The sequence below is a fragment of the Coenobita brevimanus genome, chromosome 113 (genome assembly GCF_032717465.1).
Source record: "Coenobita brevimanus isolate Jiangsu-jjx chromosome 113, ASM3271746v2, whole genome shotgun sequence".
In the NCBI taxonomy this organism is placed as follows: domain Eukaryota; kingdom Metazoa; phylum Arthropoda; class Malacostraca; order Decapoda; family Coenobitidae; genus Coenobita; species Coenobita brevimanus.
Genome location: NC_137066.1, coordinates 12,635,867 through 12,653,932, shown reverse-complemented (window position 1 = coordinate 12,653,932; position 18,066 = coordinate 12,635,867).

The window sequence follows — 18,066 nt, the reverse complement described above, 5'->3', positions numbered from 1 at the left end:
TTGTGAGGAAATGGTAACCAGGAAAACCAAATGGGAATATGTTAGTACAGAGAGAGATTTGGGTTTCTGTGAGGAATAGGGATAGAGGGGATAAAGACTGGACAAAAAAGTGAACAGAATTCAGACCATGGATGTTAGTAAAATATGAGGCCAAACTTGCATTTCACCTCTGATGGGCATGGGTTTTTGCAACAATTGCTGTTGGCACAGTCACTTGATTGCAACCAGGAGGGTCCACTGCAACCAGCTCTACCTTGCCACATGTGGGAATCCGAGGTATCACCGAATTCGCTCATTATAAAGCAATGGCCACTGTAAATGAGATATGGAAACATATGGTGTAATGTCTAATGTGTATGTAGTGTGGTGTAGGCACGAGTAGTTGAAGGAAGAGGTATTATGAAAGTATGCCGGCCTACTCTGTAATTTAATGAACACAATGAAAATGTTCAGCAAAAAGAGATGGTCAAGAACATGTCCTGAGAGCTGGTGAAATGGGAGCTCCAGCTCTTCCTGTCACAAGTTTGTCATCCAACTAGGGAGTACCACCCAGCTTGACTATTGCTACAGTCTACTCCCGATTTCTTTGCCCTTTACCCTGATGTGCCGGGCGTTGGTTAGGACCGACGCTAGAGGGGTGGAAGCTAACCACCAGGCGTCAGTAGGAACTGCAAATGCAATCCCACCACAGTTTAAATTGGCCACCATTTGATCTTGTCACCAAAGGGTAGGGACAGACTCCAGCCAGCCCACACATGCGTGCTATAGTCTTCTCAGTGACTTGGTAATGTGCAGAGTGATGTCATCAGATTCCACCTCATATGATTCTGTCCCCACCTCAGATGGACCTCTTACCTTATTCCCCCCTTTAAAGCTTCTGGCAAAGGATACTAAGAAAGGGCTCAGTGATAATGCCATACGGCGTGCCCTGGACGTCATTGTGTCTAGTTTATTAACTAGTGTAGAAACTTCCTCAGCAAATGAAGGAAGCTATCACGCTGAGAGTGACATGTCATGTGTGCCCACCCCTGTCTGCCCTGAGACATCTGATCATGCCCTCACACTGCTTCAGGAGGTGGGAATTGTCTATAACAGTGACGACTTCCCATAAGATGAAGAGGTGGACGATCCCAGAGCTGTGAAAATTGAAAAAGATGGTGGTGAGCATGGACATCAAATACTACATAAACGCTGCCCCGCTCACAACAAGTGCATCACCTTATCTGCCTGCCACAACCCTCATCACCTCAACCAAGCATCTCTAGGGCCCATTCTTCACAACCTGGTCCTTCAAATGTGGGGAAACCAGAATCTTTTGGCGCATGTGGTCAGCGTGGCCAGGCAGCATCAACCCCAGCAACTGCTTGAATCAGGTAAGTCATCACCCCTGGGCTCAACCACCACTACCTTCACATCGATCTCTCCTTCCCCTCCCCCCCTTGCCCGTGGCCGTGGCCATGGCCGTGCCTGTGGCTGTGCCTATAACCATGCCATTGGCTGGGCACATGGTTTGAAGGGGTGTGCAAGTACAACAGAAGAACGCCCAAGCAGCCCCGGCATCAGTAGACTTGGCACTTTTATGTGAGAGGAGGGGCAAGGTTTCGAGCCAGCGTGATGTGACAGGGGAAGGTGTACAGTGGGGTCAACTGGAGGCAGGTGTTTAATCAGTCCTGTCCTTCAAGGCGATATTCACAAGCACAATAATGTACTGCCTGGTGAAAGATATTAACTTCCATTACCCTATTTCTGTTCACTGGTTGGAGATGTCTATGCACAAGAGTTCAGAGATGAAGTAGTGGTTGCCCGTAGAGATGGGGTAAAAGTATGTGTGGCTCGCACTGACTATCCTAATGGACCACACAAAACAGCATAAAATGTTACATGACCATTGGGCAGCTGACGATGTAAAGTACACATCTGTCTTTAGGAAATATATGGCCCATGACCAGTATCTCAAACCGAGCTAACAGTGTACGGAGGTTGTTAAGAAAGTCAACAAATTAATTGGATTCATTGGTAGAACGTTCGAATATAAATCCAATAATATCATCCTCACCTTATAAAATTCTCTAGTTTGCCCACATTTAGAGTACTGTGTCCAGTTCTGGTCACCTTATTACAAAAAAGATATAAAGAAACTTGAAAGAGTACAACGTCGGGTAACCAAAATGATTCCTAGCTTGAGAAACAAACCATACGATGGGTGTTTAGAAGCCCTGAATCTCTTCACCCAAACTAAACGTAGATTGAGATTTAATTCAAGTATTTAAAAATATTCAAACGGCACAATATCATGGCTGTTGATAAATACTTCACAGTTGATCACTCGAATAATACTAGGGGGGAATGGGCACAAAATAACTGGCAAACAATTACAGTTCCATGAAGCTAAGCATTTCTTCTTTAACAGAGTTGTAAATAATACCCCCTCTGTGGCCACTGGGATCGAATGATGTTTACCTGATAAATGGCCACAGGCGTTGTTTGAGCGCTGCATATAAAAAAAGGGAGAAATTTTTTGGGAAGGGAACGAACGTTCTGAACGTCTTCAGACTGACCTACACGACACCCCCTTACATCCTATCAAGCAGTTCAGAGCCTGCTGCTGTACTGAGTGGATTTTCTATTTTTTTCATTCCTGGCCATGCCTAAACAAGCGCAACTACACGGATTATCTCAACCCAGACAGATAATATCATCTTTGTCCTCTATTGCAAAACACACACAACCACCCTGTTCACGATTATGAATAAATAAATGCAATAACAAAAAAAAGACATGATAATAAGAGAAAAAAACATTTTTGTCTTGGTATCTTTACCTATTTGCTCAGGTTTATTTTACTTGTTTGGATCATTCGATGCAGTGCAACTTGTAGAAAACTGTGAAAACTTTCAGGAAGTGAAAGAACATCTGAGACATGACACTAACCTTAACTTCAGGCTCTCACACCTCATTTGTCAGTACACCACCTGGTGCCGTGACGAGTGGATGTACGATTTTTTCGCTCGTGGCCATGCCTAAACACACATAGTTACACTCATTATCTCGACCCAGACAAAAAATATCATCTTTCTCCTCCCTTGCGAAACACACACAACCACACTGTTTACGATTATAAATAAACACAGAAATTACAAAAAAGGCCTGAAAATAAAAGAAAAATTTATTTTTGTTTGGTATCTTTACCTATTTGCTCAGGTTTGTTGCACTGTTTTGATTAATTTTACATATTCTTTGCCTTTTACATGCATAACAAGAAAGTTTTATGTGTTCACGTGATGCTTTCGTGGGTCTTTGAAAAAGCCTTCCTTACCTTCCTGCTAATCAGCTCGTCCGAGGTGTGAATGACAGGTCATCTCGCAATTCAACCCTCACTGCCCAGCCTGTACACCCAAGGGATGACATTTATCTCATTTAGGTCTGAAAACTGACACTCTCGTCTCCCTTTTCCAACAAACTCCACCACCCAGACGACAAAAATAAGTCGATACTACCATAAACACAATAGACATCGAAAAATGCAAAATAAATTCATAATATATTGTTTTATATTAAACCCTCGTATATTATGTACTGAAAATTTTCAAAATACACATATATATAGTTATTTCACACCTTTTCAGCACCACTGACAATGTTTTTTTGGTAAAAAAAATAGTGCGATGTTGCGTCACTGCAATACCTACATGTGATTAGTATCAGCTGCCTAAATTTATGCAACTTCCATGTTCGATTGCACGACACAGGATGGGTCTAGGAAGCTGACATTTGCACTACCAGGTGTGTTGGAACTTCCTCTTCAATATAGCAAGGGAAAAAAATCAATTTTCGAATCTTCAGAAAATGGCCCCGGCGTCAGCCAGGGGTGCACGTAAAATTCCGGACCCATGGCCACGGAGGGGTTAAGAACAAATTGCCCTGCAATGTAGTAAGTTGTGATACAGTACTAACCTTTAGAGGTCGCTTGGATAAGTATTTGTCGTCTAACCCCCAGCATAATATGTTTACTCCAGAATAAAACACTCATTATATAAACTTCTTTTTTTCCTCAGAGCCCGGATCAATTTATTAACCCGCGGCGTCCCGTCGACGTACTTCCACGTCCTCACATTATGTCACTGCCAATCCCGTTGACGTACTTCAACGTCCTGCAATTGCAAGGTTCATAATTTCCACAATTTTCAAAATTCGCACGAGATTTTCGATTCGCCCACGTACCCAAGCCTCCTCTACCTGCCGCCAGGCGGGCAGCATCCCAGACCCCGCGTGACCCGCGCTCGCCCTTGTCTCGGTCACCCACCTGTTAGCAGTGATCCAGGTCAGACATGGCGCGGAAAGGTCTCTCCAGCCTTCACTGGAGGTAGTGATTCTCCACTTGACGATGATGTGGTGGATCGCGATTACGTCCAGCCAGAGGAAGAAATAACAAGCAGTGATGAAGAGGTCCCTTCGCCCCGGAAAAAGCGGTATGTGACATACCGTAAGGCAAGGGAAGGCCAGCCTGCTCCCCAACCACGTGCACGGCTATCTCTCCATCCCGAATCTGATGAGGACGAGGATGAGGATGATGAGGATGACGGCGGCTTAGGACGTGATATCGTCTCGTGATTGGGAAAAGAAAAAATATCACCCCGAGGATCAGAAGGTGGGGCGAAAAGACATATCAGGTATGGTGAAAGTCTTTTGTCTGGGGAAGTGGAAAGTGGTGTGGTGGGAGTGCCGGGTGAAAGGGAAAGTGGCGTGGCGGCAGCACGGGGTGAAAGGGAAAGTGGTGTGCTGGGAGTGCGGGGTGAAGGGGAAAGTGGTGTGAGGGAGGCAGCACGAGCACGTGGTGCACATAGGCCTAGGGGAGAGGAGGTGGAGCTACTCCCCAGCATGTCTTTTGCCCCACAATATTCCTAAACTTCCTCCCCACAGGCCCAGGATGTGGGGAAAGGAAGGAAAGGGAAGGGAAAGGGTAAAGGAAAAGGGAGAGGGAAGAGAAGTGCGAGTCATGAGAGGCACCGCTCTCCACCTCCCCAACCTCCCCCACCACCCTCACCTCCCCACCCTGACGAAGGGGACGATGGGGACGTGGCTGGAGACGGTGGTGTCTCGTGGAACTGGGAAGATGGGAGTAATTTTACTCCCATCATTCACCCTTTCACTGAGGAGTGGCAGTCTGGTTGCACGGCTCCAGGTGTGCATGCGGGTTCGTCTAGGGTGGATTTTTTCCACTTGTTCTTTGGGGAGGCGTTTGTGAGGCACATAGTGGAACAGACTAATATATTTTAACGAACACAGCGCCGTGAAAGTGAACGTTTGGGAACCACGAGCAGGCATTCCCAACAATATGACTATCCCGTTACAATTTCAGAGATGTTCTTATTTTTTGCCCTGGTTCTCTTGATGGGTGTGGTAAGGAAAAACCAAATTCCTGCCTACTGGACAACTGACCCAATGATCCTCACACCTTTCTTTGGAAAGGTGATGAGTCGTAACAGATTTCAGTATATTCTCGGCCGCCTCCACTTTTTTGATGCAGAAGATCCAGCCAATGCAAATAACACAGATAAAATGAGGAGAATTAGGCTGGTATTTGATCATTTACGGGAAATGTTCCGCTCCTCATTTTATCCTTACAGAGACCTCGTCATAGACGAGAGTTTTGTGTTGTGGAGAGGCAATATTTCCTTTAGGCAGTACATACCCAGCAAGAGACACCGTTTCGGGTTCAAGATCTTTGTTATGTGTGACTGTAAGACTGGTTATGTGCAAGACATAGTCTTGTACACGGGCGCACAGACAGATATAACAGAAGATCGTAGTATAGGACTCTCTGGGGCCGTGGTGAAGACAGTGATAGAGGAGTACCTTCATCGTGGTCATGTGTTGTACCTGGACAACTGGTACACTAGCCCTCTTCTCTCTAGGTTCCTCCACCAACACGACACCGGAGTCTGTGGTACAGTCAAAAGAAACCGTCTCCATATGGTCAAGATAGGGAGGAAACTTGACAAGAACGAGATGGTTTTCTTCCAGGCCAATAACATCCTTGCCACCCTGTGGAACCACAACAGGGAAGTTTGCCTCCTATCAACTGTTCACAGCCCCCTGATGCACCGGACAGACTCCGTGGATCACCGTAGCGAGAGGAGGTGCAACGTCTGGAAACCCGAGTCTGTACTGGACTATAATCTGAACATGAGGCAAGTGGATCAGTCAGACTCGATGATTTCCAGTGTTGACTGTGCCAGGACCACGATGAAGTGGTACAAGAAACTCTTTTTCCACTTGCTCGACACCACGGTCCTGAACGCCCACTACCTGCACGCCATGACCACCGGAGTATCCGAGACCTTTGAGGGGTTTGTGAGGGAGCTGGCACGTGAAAATAATAGCCAAGCATGCCCAGGACAGACCCATACACCGCACCCACACCCCCATGGCTGCCCAGACTCCCCTACACCTCGCAGGACGCCACTATCCTAGCAGAATCCCTTCCGACCCAAACCGTCGTAAACCTCAGTGCCGCTGCCATGTATGTAAGCACTCGACAGTCAGACCATCCACTCAGAGAAAAGACACAAGGTACGAGTGTGTCGAGTGCAATGTTGCGTTGTGCCTTCAGCCTTGTTTCAAAGAGTACCATAATTTCCTACACTACTGAAACTGTGTGGGATGGCGATATGACGCTCATTATAATGGTAAGGCCAGTCAGTAGGTGCTAAGTCATATATAAAGTTGAAACGGGTGTAATGTTTTCAGGAAAGTTATGTATAAGTTGAGCATTAGTGTAAGTTGAAAGAAGTGATATCAAAACTACACCCACTGTGTAAATCTGCGAAAATATGACGCTCAGTATAACACTGGTCAGTAAATATGTGATAGCAAGAATATAAAGTGGAAACGGGTGTAATGTTAGCATGAATAAAACGTATAAGTTGAAAAATAGTGTAAGTTGTAATAATTGATGTCACGAGTACACGCACTGTGTAAATCTGCGAAAATATTACGCTCAGTAGAACATTCTGGTCAGTAAGTATGTGATAGGAATGATATAAAGTGGAAAAGGGTGTAATGTTAGTAGTAAGGTAATTTATAAGTTGAATACTAGTGTAAGATGAAACAAATGATATCGCGATAACACTCACTGTGTAAGTACGCGATAATATGACGCTCAGTTGAATCGTAAGGTCTGAAATTATGTGATATCAATTATATCAAGTGTAAACATGTGCAATGTTGGTGGAGAATTATTATATAAGTACAAAAATAGGTTGTAAGTTGAAATAGTAGTCATAGCGACTTCACCATGTGTGTTAGTATGCGCTATTATTACGCTAAATATTTACGTAAGGCCTGAAACTATCTCAAAACAGTTCTCTAAAGTTGAAAAGTGTATAATGTTATTAGGAAAGTATTATGGAAGTAGAAAAAACACAATACGAGTTGAAACAACAGTCACAGCGAGTTCACTTACTACGTAAATAAGCGCTAACATTACGCTAAATGTTATCGAAAGGCCTGTGAATATGTAAAAACAGTTCAATAAAATGTAAAATGGTATAATGTTATTGTAGAAGTATTATGTAAGTAGAAAAAATGATATGTATCATGATTCTGGAATGTTAGCGATTCATTGTGACCAGTCTGCCCGATTTTGCTCGTTTCGCACGATGGTACAATGCTTATTTCAGCTCTATTTTTGTATAAAATCTAATTTACTCTTTTATCACATGTTTTTATGTTTGTAATAAATACATATCTACTTACTTTCATTGGTTTCCCAGACTTATAATACCATAGAAAACGTTAGAGGCTCAGACCACCTACAGAGAACACGGTGCCAGGTGTGACCAAGGCATACCTGTTTAGGGCAATTATGGACCCCGGGGAACAATTTCTTCGTGACTGACCATTGTTTCTGACCAAAAGCGAAAGTTTTAGCAAAAAAAATTTGGGTCCAAAAATGGTCGGGACTGGGGGGTACCATTGGTGAGAAAGTGGTAGGGACGGGGCGGGTTAAATGCAAATATAGTATAAGCACAGATTATGATACACACAGATAGCCCTGAGTTAACGGTCACAACTCTTACTTTCGAACTGTGATGGGCTGTGGATCTCTGAGGGTCCTTGTTAGTGAAGTGACCACCATCAGGATTTTTTTTTTTTAATGTACCAGGGGTCACTGCTTCAGGAGGAAACTTGTGTACTTGTCCCACAAAGGAAAGGTCTTTGTTTCAGTGGAGTGAACAAAACTGGGGCCTGATTGACTGCTGCCTACCTTAAAAGTGCCAGGCAAGGCTGCCTCACCACCCCTGAACATCCACACTGTGCAATTTTCATGCTGTGTCTACAGACGCCCCTCAAAATATCCATACATGTCGTGCCTTAATTATTTCTTATTTGATTATTCATTTTTATATACTACTTTCTCTGTCAGGTTATTCAAACTGGTAGCTTATAGATAAAGTATTATAGAATGTAACTTTCCCTTTCAGTCTTTCCTATAAAATTTCCATGTCAGTTTTTCCATGCTGCATGGTGGTTTTTCTCACTTTTTCCTGCCAGTTTTAACTGGAGGGTTTGGAGGAGGGGAAGGGGGGCTTCTTGCTTTACTATCCTTATCCTTCAGCATGTAGAATTAGATCTTGTAGTCATAGTCTACTCTGTAACAAGCAGCCCCGAAAGGACTTTAAGGTCTGTTTCTGTTTGCCTTCCTCTGTATTCCTTTGTACTACCTAGCTATACTTAGGTTCCTTCACTTCAACATAAATTATGGCCCAGCACCCGATGACAGGTTGTGAGTAATAAGGCCCATTCTAACCATGCTAAAGGAGTCATTTGTTAGGCTTTTCTGGCTATTTCAGAGAGTTATGATCAACAAATTGCTTGTTCTTTTATGGGGATATCTAACATTTAGACATTATGCATCTTCCAAACGTCACTGTTTTGGACTAAAGTACTTTGTTTTACGTGACAGCTAAGCTGGATATGTGCTAAACATAATACAGTAGTTTATTCGGCTACAGATGTAGATATACCAAGTGATGATCCCCATAGTTTTTCTGCAGCAGTGGTGAAAGTACAAATGGACAGGTACGTCAACAGAAACCACATTCTGTTTATGGATAATTATTATACCTCCCCAGCATTGACGAAGCATTTACTAGAACATGGGACTGGGACTTGTGGAACTGTCCATGCCAGTAGAAGAAATTATTCTACATTCCCAGAAGGACCGAGAGAGGTGCCCTGCTAACCTAGAAGTGTGGTAATATGTTGGCCATTCACTAGCATGACAAGGAGAAGGTCAACATGCTTACTACAGGTCACAAGAGGATTATGCAGGACACAGGCAAGACAGAGTACAGAACCAAGCAACCCATATTCAAGCCAGATGCTGTCAATGATTATAACATCAAAACATCAACATGTAGCTTGCTGATAAGTCCGACATGCAGATCGGTGAGATTGATTGCCTCCAGAAGCGTGGTACGAGAAGGCGTTCCTACACCTTTGTGATTTCACTATCTTGAACAGCTACATACTTTTCAATGAGGTTGTGGGTAAGGATCTCTCACAAAGCGAGTTTAAGAGAGAACTGGCCCCCAAGCTGCTTGAAAAATATGGCAGTGCTCAGAGCACAGCTGCAAGGAGGACGATGTATCAGGTGGCAACGGCAGACTGCTTGACTAGTGCCCAATACTTTTTATGTCACCATCTTGTTCGCCTGGGGTAGACACCAACTGGGCATCTTGCATACGGGCATTGCCACATTTGCGCTACAACAAAATATTGGGCTAAAGCACGAAAGGAAACGTGCTATGAATGCCATGAGTGCAAGGTGGCACTTTGTCTAGAGTGCTTCTTAGACTATCACCGAGGGAGTTATAAGCACTGGTGTGTGGGAGGGTGAAAATAGCGGATAATGATGTGCAACTGACGTGTTTTTTGTCTGTATTTTATAAGTGATTATGAAAGTTCAAAGCTGATAACTTGAAGTTATCTTGAAACACCCTAGCAATAATGACAAAAAAACAAAACTGCACGTGAAGAAATGTACTGCCTTGAGTTGCACTTTTGTAGTTTTCTTGGCCCTGAAATAAATATGCAAAGCATGTGATATACACTGCAAATGTGAGAGCAAGTGCAAATACAATAAGTACTATAGATCTTCAGTAGTAAAGTAAGTGTTATCACTCTGGAACTGTTTCCCTCTGGCTGTATTTTCTACTTCCTATGATCTCCAGTCTTTCAAACGCAGTGTGTCCAGGCTGTGGAGTAGACTGTAGCACCAGTCGAGCAGGGCAGTACTCCCGAGGTGGATGGAAAGCTGATGACAGGGAGTGCTGGAGCTCCCGTTTCATCAGCCCTCAGGACTAGTTCCTGACCATCCCCCTTTGCTGAACTTTTTCAGTGTCTCAGTTACACAGAGAGTAGGCCAGCATGATCTCCAGTACAAATTTCTCTAACTATCTACACCAAACTACATGCACGGTACACACTACACTTCCTATTCAAAATTCATTTAAAATGGCATCTCTTCACCAAGCCTCGGAGTCCCCAGGGGGGGGGACCATAAATGCCCCCACCATCCGCCCCTCTCCCGGTGACGACTCGAGGTGCCTGGAACCACTGTCTGACTCTTTTCTTCTTCATTTCTGCAACATTCGCAGCCTTTCCTCTAACTTTCGCTCTGTTGAGCACCACCTCTCCTCCTCTAAACCTCACCTTCTTTTTCTAACGGAGACTCAGCTGTCTGAGGCAACTGACAGCAAACCCTTTTCTGTATCCTCCTACTTTCTCTATACTCATTTCAAAGCCAAAGGTGGCTGTTGTGTATATATACGCAACGACTTATCTTGCTCTCATGTTCCTGAACTCGATTCTTCTGAATTCTCTACACTCTGGCTTCGCCTTTCCTGTCATTCTCTGACTAAATATATCTGTGCTGTTTACTTATCCCCTAATTCTACTGACTATCAAAAATTCTTCGACTATCTTACTTCTACGATGGTACACATTCTATCCATTTCTCCTTTCTCTGAAATATCCATTCTAGGAGATTTCAATGTTCGCCACCACCTTTGGCTCTCCTCTCCTTTCACGGATCCACCTGGTGAAAAAGCCTACATTTCTATCCTTAATGACCTAGAGCAGCTTGTACAGCACCCTACCTGTATCCCTGACCGCCTTGGAGAGAGCCCCAACATACTTGACCTCTTCCTCACAACTAATCCTTCTGCTTACTCTGTTAATCTTTTCTCTCCGTTGGGCTCCTCTGATCACAACCTTATTAACTTAACCTGTCCTATCACTCCGGTACGGCCTGTGGACCCTCCAGGGAAACGTCATCTGTGGCATTTTGGAGCCGCGGACTGGGAGGCCCTCAGGCAGTACTTCTTTGATTTTCCCTGGAATGATTATTGCTTCCATGGCCGGGAGCCATCTGAGTGTGCCTTGCGCATTAGGGAGGTTATTCTCTCGGGCATGGAAGCATACATTCCTTTCTCATATCCTTTGACTAACGCAAGAAAGCCTTGGTTAATCACGCTTGTTCTAATGCTGTCCGCAACAAGGAGAGGGCCTACAAAAGGTACCAGAGCCAACCCACCCCTGAATCACATCATCTTTACGTTTCTGCCCAGAATCGTGCTAAGTCTGTTCTTCGCTCTACTAAAAATAATTTCATCCATACTAAATGCTCTCAACTCTCCAACTCAAATTCTTCCCGCTCCTTCTGCCACCTTGCCAAAAATCTTTCTAACAACTTTACCTCATCATCCTTCCCTCCTCTTTTCTACTCTGATGGTTCTGTAGCAATTTCTTCTACTGATAAAGCAGATCTCTTCGCACAGACTTTCTCCTCCAATTCCACCTTAGACGATTCCGGTGCTGTTCCTCCATCTCTTCCCCCCTCTGACTTCCTCATGGCTGACATTAAAATTTCTTCAGTTGATGTATTTTCTGCCGTTACTGGCCTCAGTACTAACAAGGCATATGGGCCTGATGGGGCCCCTCCTGTTGTTCTCAAGAACTGTGCTTCTGTGCTTACACCCTGCCTAGGCAAACTCTTTCGCCTTTGTCTGTCAACTTGTACGTTTCCTTCTTGCTGGAAGTTTGCTCTCATTCAGCCAGTCCCAAAGAAGGGTGACCACTCCCAACCCTCCAACTATCGTCCAATTGCTTTAACGTCCTGTATTTCAAAAGTTTTCGAGTCAATTCTCAATAGAAAAATTTTAAGGCATCTTTCCTATCGCAACCTTCTTTCCGATCGTCAGTACGGGTTCCATCAGGGACGCTCCACTGACGATCTTCTCACCTACCTTTCAGACTCCTGGTCATCCTCCTTTCGGGACTTTGGCGAAAGCTTTGCCATTGCACTTGACATCTCAAAGGCTTTCGATCGAGTCTGGCATAAATCTTTTATCTCCAAACTGCCCTCCTACGGTTTCCATCCTTCTATCTGCGCCTTCATCGCTAGCTTCCTTTCTGGTCGTTCTATTGCCGCTGTTGTAGACGGCCATCGTTCTTCTCCTAGATCTATCAACAGTGGTGTTCCTCAGGGCTCTGTCCTATCACCTACTCTCTTCCTTTTATTCATCAATGATCTTCTAAGCTGTACATCTAACCCTATCCACTCATATGCTGATGACTCCACCCTTCACCTTTCCACTCGGTTCCCGCAACGCCCATCTCAACAGTTACTTCAACAAACAAGGGATGAGGCTATGGCACACCTAATGCCTGACTTGGCTCGTTTCTCTGACTGGGGTAAAAATAATATGATTGTTTTTAATGCATCTAAGACTCAGTTCTTACACCTATCAACCCGACAAAATCTTCCACAGGTATACCCACTAATGTTTAATAATATTCAGCTTAATCCTGCATCATCTTGAACATGCTTGGGGTTTCGTTTACTCGGGACTTATCTTGGAAAGATCATATTACATCTCTTGTATAATCTGCTTCCAAGAGATTGGGTGTGCTAAGCAGACTCCGCTCTTTCTTTACCCCTGCACAATTGTTGACTCTATACAGGGGTTTTATCCGCCCCTGTGTGGAGTACAACTCTCATGTGTGGGGAGGCTCCCCACATACAGCTCTTCTCAATAGGGTGGAGTCAAAGGCTTTTCGTCTCATTAACTCTCCTCCTCTTACTGACTTCCTTCAACCTCTGTCTCTTCGCCGCACTGTTGCATCTTTATCTCTTTTCTATCGCTACTTTAATGGTCACTGCTCCTCTGAACTGTCTGCTTGCATTCCTCCACCTCTACGACGGGCGCGTAGCACCCGTCTGGCAGCAAACTCTCATCCCTTTTCTGTCCAACTCTCTAATGCAAGAGTTAACCGTTACTCCCAGTCTTTCATTTATGCAACAGGTCAGCTCTGGAACTGTCTCCCTCTGTCTGTATTTCCTGCTGCCTATGATCTCCAGTCTTTCAAACGCAGTGTGTCCAGGCATCTCAAAATGATCGGATCTTGAATTTGGCTCTCTATTGTATTTTGTTTTTCTCTTGGAGGGAACTGTAACTGCGGGCTCATGGCCTTTGGTTCCTTCTTCCTCGCATAAAAAAAAAAAAATCTCGAAATGAACGGATCTTGAATTTGGCTCCCTTTTGTATTGTTTCTCTCTCTCTCTCTCTCTCTCTCTCTCTTGGAAGGAACGGTTTTTGGGCTCCTGGCCTTTAGTACCTTCTTCCTGGCGTAAGAAAAAAAAAAAATGCCAAAAAAGTGGCATACAATATAAACAATAGTACAAGTGTCTGCTTCCTGGTCTCCCCTAAGTCCTGATTAAGGTTTACACTATACATGTGTGTGATACCTGCGAAAACTGTAGTACAAGTGTTTCCCTCATGATATATCGTAAGTTATGAAGGATTACATTATACATGTGCATGCTACATGTGAAAGGAATAGCATGGTAAATGCATCATTGCTACGAAGTTCCTAATTATTTTAAAGAAAGTTATTTATCAAAGTAAATACTAAATGCAAAGTTGTTAGACAATCACAGGAAAAAGAGTACATGTTTATTATTTCATCTTCTGTTGTATCAGTGTGAGTTCTGTCACACATCTTCTGTTGTATCAGTGTGAGTTCTGTCACACATCTTCTGTTGTATCAGTGTGAGTTCTCTCACACATCAACTGGCAACGTGTCACGCTGTTACAGCCGAAAAATCAGAGACAAGCCACATGTACAGGGTGATGATTCAAGCCCATAGCTGTGAGTCTGGAAAGTTGAGGAAATGTTTGAGATAAAGGAAAATGCTTTGCGCAGGAGGCTGGCCAGCATTACAGTCACATTACTCTGCTCGACCAGTCAGTGCTACCAACGCCGACTAGTCTGCTTGGCTCCCCAGCCAAAATCTGGGCCACGCGCTCATACACGGAGACATTCCGCTTCAAGTGCCAAAAGTTACTAATCTTCTTCACATCCATACTTATCTACTCAACCATCAGCAGACCTGGGGATGCATTCATTCATTCATAAGGAGAGTTGTTGAGTAACATGATCTTTAATTTGTTTCCCTAACTGCCATACTTTCTCATAAATGAATGTTTGAAAAAAGGCTGTTTTATGAAGCAGGCGCCCACACCAAAATAAGCCTGGCGGCAAAGGGTTAATACCAAGTACATTGCATCATTAACTTTTTATACATTTTTATTACCTCCATTGCATATCAGTGGGCTTATGAGTGAGAACAAAACTAATATCAATATACTTTATCGCGTTCTGTCTCGTATACTGACCATTAGCTGAAAATGATCCTCTGGCTGTACTTTGAACAGAATATGACAGTTGTGCCCATCATGAGACATTAACACACTGGTGTCCAGGGTCCTTTTAAAAGGACGAAATTCGGCATTTTCAAAAGTTCAGAAAAGAGGAACAACATGGTAAAGACTTATGAGTATTGTGATTATGAGCCCATAGATGGAGGGTGGTACACAAAGTATCCTTCCAGCAGAACCTCATACAAAACAACCCTCAGCATTAACGATCTTGTGACACTAAAACCAACACACAGGTTTATTTTTTTTACCAACTCTCAGTAAACTGGTCTGTGGTTAGCTACAACAGAAAACCACAGTGGTTTCAACCATGAGAGGGCTTTTTGTACTAGTATTATCATGTCAGCCTCCTATTCTCACTACCAGTTGAATGTAATCGTCCTTAGTTACTCAGAAGAAAAAATGAGAGAAGAGACTACAGTAGTTGTTTTAAATTTAAATAATGGCATGATAGGCGTGCTGGGATAATATCAACTCCACTAAGCCTTAATATATTATACAGTAGAATTACTGACCCCATTAACACTACTGCCTCTAAGAGCTCTCTGAGGACTCATAAAGTAGTGTAATATTAGCAATAGTAAACTAAGGACATACTTCACTGTAGTGATGGCCATAAAAATAGTTAAATAAGTTGGTAATAGTAGTATCATCTGATAATAGCGACGATATACTAAAGATGAGCATCATTGTGGTGAAGGCGTTGATATGCAGCCACAGAAATAGTAGGTTGGTAAGTAGTATGGTGGGATGTTGAGTGAAGAGGAAGATTTAGAATTTTAGATTAATGCCTGTCGACTGTGCACGGGTCATATGGATAGACAGTCATTTTATCCAAGTCATAGTCTTCCTTCATAAAATGATCCGGAATAATCGTCTCACACCCAGACCCCAGTTGTAGCCTACTGCTGGGTGGGCAAGGACAAAGGGGGTAACAAGCACACTCCATTCGTCTGACCGGTCAGAGAACTAAATCTGAGTTCTTCCAGTTGCAGGCCGAACGTTCTAAAAAAAATTGCCACCAGTTTCTCTGAAGACAGAGAAAATATTTAAGAGATTATTACACCTACATCAGAGTACTGAATAATTAATCTTATTTGGAATGAACAGCTGAAAACTATGTAGGGAGATAAGAAAGTATTGTAGATACAAAGATGGCAACAGAAAGGTAGGTAAGAAACATAAAGCCAGATAAGTAAGCAAAAGAATGGTTAGACAGACGGGCATGTGGAGAGACAAATACAGAAATACTATACATCGAAGTCTACTGAAAAGCATGGAAAGACTTGGTGAATTGTACTGGGCATATTACTGTATGCATACAAATATACAGTGTTGGAGTAAATGCATACTTTATGTGGTGAGTGGTCTGGTGAGGCATTGTTCAATTCCTGGTGTACAGAATGGTGCACGGGGATGGTGTCACTCAGCGCTTACGGTTACAGTATGGTCGTTGTGGCACGTTCACTGCTGAGTCCATGCCGACAAGACCAGAATCTAACCCAGTCAAGAACTCCATGTTTATGCGAGAATACATGTATTTTACCCCCCTCCACACACACACACACACATATACGCAGACCCTATAGTCTCCGAGGTCTCTCTTGGTCGGTCCGACCTTAATGATTAATGTAAAGAAAATACTTCATGGTAAGATGAAGATAGAAACAAAGGTGATCGGCGGTTACTGCATCACATCTAGTATCGATATAGTTAGAGGATAGTGCACACCGTATATCATCATCATCATCATCATCATCATGGCGCTCATTCATACTTAACTGATTGTTTTTGGATCTAGAATCAAGGAAAAGAGCACATAAACCAGGGAAACCTATTAAACAGTATTCCTAGCCTGAATAAACAGAACACTCATGCACACATCATTCACGCCTCCAATTGCTGGCACCACCTAACAAGCCTTGGGGGAGTATGTAAAAGGAAAATGTAAGAAAAATACTTTAGATAAAGCACGCTTTAAAGTTCATCTCTAAGGGACGTTTCCACGGTTGTGTTGCTTGCATCTTGTGGAAGTTCATCAAGAACATGGTAAGCTTCAATGGGGAGGTGTCTTATGGAGCTCATGATGGCCGTTCTAATTATATTAATGTTAACGGTTTCTATGATCGCCAACATCAAAGCCAAATATAGGGAGGAAGCAGGAAAAATATATATTTTAAGGTTCTTATTGTTGGTGTGTAATACTTTAATTAAATAGTCTGGCCTCAGTTGGAATAGGATACTAGATTTATCCTGAAAAATAAAGGGTTAATGATGACATTAGTTACACTTTCACATGCCTATGATTCATTTTCAACTTATTAAAATCTATTCATGCCAGCTGGAGTAGAATACTACAGTTTCCGCAATTATGAAACAGGTACCAAAAACAGCCACTGCTGCCACTGTGGAAGCAGTTTTAAATTGCAGATAAGGGGGGAGCTTTGATCCCTTGAATACTGATGAGACATCTGTAAAAAAAAAAATAAATAAATGAGAGATTGGATTTATTAAAATGGAGGTGTTGAGAGAAGGGATGAAGGTCACTGATGATTAGTGACTGGAATTCAGTATTAACCTTTTCCCTGCGAAAGCATCCTTTTAACAGTATGATTTATTCTTTTTACTATTTTTCTCTTATGCTTATTATTGCAATACAGTCTTATTAAGTTCTTCGGAAACTTATGAACTGAAAGGGCAAGATAAAACCTTCATCACTTGCGTTACTACAGATCTTTCCTAAGCTAATTATAATCGTTTAGTGATAATGATGATGTTTGGGCTGCAATTTTTCAGCCATTTCCTCATAAACTGAATGTATGTAATCCACATGTCTCCTCCCACTTCAAAGACCATCCTGTTCATCAATCGACAAATTTTCCGCCATCTGGCAATCCCTCTTTATAACAATGTTTCCATGTTCAGTGCTGCACCATCACAAGCAAACGTTCGCCTACAGCCCCCTTCTAGCTGTATCTCTTGCATTCCATTATTTTCATTCCTTCTCGAACGTCAGAGACTGTTCTTCCTTCACATACTCTGTTGTTTACACTCGATCAAAAAAGTATCGGTGCACAGGGTATGATGCCTACCGAAAAGGTTCGAACAACTGCTGACATTACCAACGTCTCATTGTGTGTCATCAGTGTCTGTCTATATAAACATTACATTTGCTATATGTGTGGAAGAGGATATTGCTAGTTGGCGATATCTGACACCTCCCGACATCAGGGCTACCAACGTGTGGTAGGTCGGATACTAATATTTCAGTGACCTT